Source organism: Rutidosis leptorrhynchoides, chromosome 5 (genome assembly GCF_046630445.1).
Source record: "Rutidosis leptorrhynchoides isolate AG116_Rl617_1_P2 chromosome 5, CSIRO_AGI_Rlap_v1, whole genome shotgun sequence".
Lineage (NCBI taxonomy): Eukaryota > Viridiplantae > Streptophyta > Magnoliopsida > Asterales > Asteraceae > Rutidosis > Rutidosis leptorrhynchoides.
The window spans coordinates 295699699-295703603 of NC_092337.1; positions in this window are offsets into that span (position 1 = coordinate 295699699).

A 3905-nucleotide genomic window follows, 5' to 3' on the forward strand; every position below is an offset into this window, starting at 1 on the left:
TATCCGAAGGGTGTCCCGGAATAATGGAGATATTCTTATATATGCATCTTGTTAATGTCGGTTACCAGGTGTTCACCATATGAATGATTTTTATCTCTATGTATGGGATGTATATTGAAATATGAAATCTTGTGGTCTATTGTTACGATTTGATATATATAGGTTAAACCTATAACTCACCAACATTTTTGTTGACGTTTAAAGCATGTTTATTCTTAGGTGAATATTAAGAGCTTCCGCTGTTGCATACTAAATTAAGGACAAGATTTGGAGTCCATGTTTGTATGATATTATGTAAAAACTGCATTCAAGAAACATATGTCGATGTAATATATTTCTATTGTAAACCATTATGTAATGGTCGTGTGTAAACTGTATATTTTAGATTATCATTATTTGATAATCTACGTAATGCTTTTGAAACCTTTATTGATAAAATAAAGGTTATGGTTGTTTTAAAAATGAATGCAGTCTTTGAAAAACGTCTCATATAGAGGTCAAAACCCCCAACGAAATCAATTAATATGGAACGTTTATAATCAATATGAACGGGACATTTCAGTGATTACTTCAGACGGAGCCGAGGACCTACAGGAGATTCCAGCTCCACTTGCCCCAGGACCCTCGGAGCCACCGCACCATTCCGGTGGTGCTCTGATTCCCGCGAAACTTGGGGAAGGTCCGGTCTGTAATGAGCATAACCATTGGTGTAGACGCCTTTCTGATGGACGTTTAGTGCCGATCCCGCCTTTCAGATACCGAATGATGATGGCCGCCCGAGGAGAACCACCCGTGGAGCCACCCCCAGATGATTCCGATGAATCATCATCCGACGACTCATCCTCTGATAACTCCAGTGACGAGGATTCTAACGAGGATCCCGAGGAAGCACCCGTGCAGCCACCCTCTACTCCGCCGAAGAAGCGGTATCGTTTCGATGGTACTGTGATTCCTGGGGTTAACGGAGGAAGATCGTCTATTAACGCACATGGACTGAGGACTAGAGTTACCGCCCGTAAGTAGCTTGTGCCGTATCCTGCTGATCCCTTCATCTGTAAGCCTTACTGCTACGCAGCATCTACTTCTGGTGCCGGACCGTCTGCACCACCCGCACTACCTGCACCATCAGCACCGCCTGCTCCACCAGCCTCTCCCTCTGTCGAGGAATTGACGAGGGAGGTGGATATCCTCCATGATCGGGTAACTGAGCTCGAGGTCCAGGTGTCCCACATGATGGACATCCTTCACCCACCATCACCATAGGACATTTGTAGCAGATTTCATTATGTAATCTCATTTGTAGTTTCATGTATTACTTATGTACTGTACGAACATATGCGGATGTATGCAACTTATTATTAATGAATGGAACTTTGTGTTGTTTAATTCTTGCATAGTGTTCTATTTACATTACTGTGTGATGACTTTATGGTATCTGAATCCAATTGCGTTACTTAATTAGCATGTGTTGTGTTGATTCCATGCTGGTTACCATATACTGTATTATTACTATTTGAATGCTGGATTTTGACTTGAGTCAAAATTTTTGTTTAGAACATCAATGGCCAACGGAAGATCAACACCCACCGCAGCCCAAATCGAGGAAACGATCAATGAGCGAGTCGCTGCAGCTTTAGCGGAATTGAACCCCCAAGCTCCACTGCCACCGGTTATCCAGCCCATTCGTAATGGGTGTACATACAAAGAGTTTCAAAGTTGCAAGCCCCACAACTTTAGTGGAACTGAGGGGCCAGTTAGTCTCACTAGGTGGTTTGAGAAATTAGAATCTGTGTTTCGAGTTAGTAACTGCTCAGAGGCGAACAAAACCAAGTATGCTTCATGTACGCTGTCAGATGGTGCACTGACTTGGTGGAACACTCTGGCTCAAGCAAAGGGGATTGATGAGGCGTATGCCACTCCATGGGAAGAGTTTAAGGGGGCCATGATTGAGGAGTATTGCTCTAGGACAGAGATCCATAAAATCGAGATTGAGTTTATGCAGTTGAAGGTTGTGGGAAACGATCTCGATGGTTACAACCGTAGGTATCTAGAATTAGCCCTGATGTGTCCTACCATGGTTAACCCGGAGTTTAAGCATATGGAAATGTACTTGTGGGGACTTCCTAAGTCCATTAAGGGAAATGTCACCTCGTCTAAGCCACCCAATGTCCCGGAAGCAATGCGCATGGCGCATACATTAATGAACCAAATTATCAGCGATGAACCGGAGAAGGCAAAATCCAAAGCGGGTAGTAGTGATAAGCGTAAGTGGGACAACAACAAGGGGAGAGCCTATGATCAAACCCCCGCTAAGAGGTACAACAATGGTGGGAATTCCAATCCGAACACTAACTCGAACCCTAACTACAAGGGCAGTCTGCCACAGTGCAAGAGGTGCTACAAGCACCATACCGGGTACTGTAACGTTGTTTGTGAAAAGTGCAAAAGGACCGGGCATATTGGCAATGACTGCAAGATCACCACCATGACTGGGAAGCCGAACCCTACTGGACCGAGAAAGTGTTATGAATACGGACAGACGGGCCACTTCAGAAATGAGTGTCCAAATAAGCGAAAGGACGGCGGACTACCGCGTGAAAGAGCATTCAATGTAAACGCAAGGGATGCCCGTGAGAACCCCGACTTGGTCACAGATATATTCACTATCAACAATCTATTAGCTTCTGTCCTATTTGATACTGGTGCCGATAGAAGTTACGTATGTAGAAATTTTTGCTCTAAGATAAATTGATTGTTAGTTCCTTTAAAGGAGAGTATGCTTGTAGAGGTAGCCAATGGAAAACTTGAGAAAGTTGACCAAATTAGCCGAGGAGCTATTATCAACATAGCTGGTGTGGATTTCTAGATTGACTTGATACTTATTAAGTTGGGAAGCTTTGATGTTATTGTCGGTATGGACTGGTTGACCAAGATAAGGGCTGACATTATCTGCGGAGATAAAGCTCTTCGTATACCACATGGAGACGGTGAGCCACTGATTATTTATGGAGAGAGATATAGCTCGAAACTGAATCTCATTAGTTGCATGAAAGCGCAAAAGATCATGAAGAAAGGACGTCTTGCTGTTCTAGCACATGTGAAAACGTTAGAAACTGAGGTGAAGAGCGTGGATGATGTACGAATTGTGAATGAATTTTCCGATGTATTTCTGGAAGAATTGCCTGGATTACCACCACCGAGAGCAGTATAGTTTCAGATCGATTTAGTGCCAGGGGCTGCACCTGTAGCTCGCGCACCTTATCGACTCGCACCTTCCGAAATGCAAGAGTTGTAGAGCCAACTACAAGAACTGCTAGACCGTGGATTTATTCAACCAAGTTTCTCGCCTTGGGGCGCACCTGTTCTATTTCTGAAGAAGAAGGACGGATCCTTCCACATGTGTATCGACTACCGTGAACTCAATAAATTGACGATCAAGAATCGGTATCCTCTTCCCAGAATTGACGATCTTTTTGATCAACTACAAGGATCGAGCGTTTACTCTAAGTTCAATTTGCGATCTGGTTATCAACAGTTGAGGGTGAAAGAGAGCGATGTGATGAAGACTGCATTCAGAACTCGTTATGGTCATTATGAGTTTCTCGTGATGCCATTCGGTTTAACCAACGCACCTGCCGTATTCATGGACCTCATGAATCATGTCTGCAAGCCATACTTAGATAAGTTCGTTATCATCTTCATAGATGATATCCTCATCTACTCCAAAAGCGAAGAAGAACATGAGCAACATCTACGATTAGTGTTGGAACTCTTGAGACAAGAGAAACTTTACGCCAAATTCTCCAAGTGTGAATTTTGGTTGAAGGAAGTCCAATTTCTGGGTCATGTTGTGAGCGACCAGGGTATCAAAGTTGATCCCGCAAAGATCGAAGCTATCAGCAAGT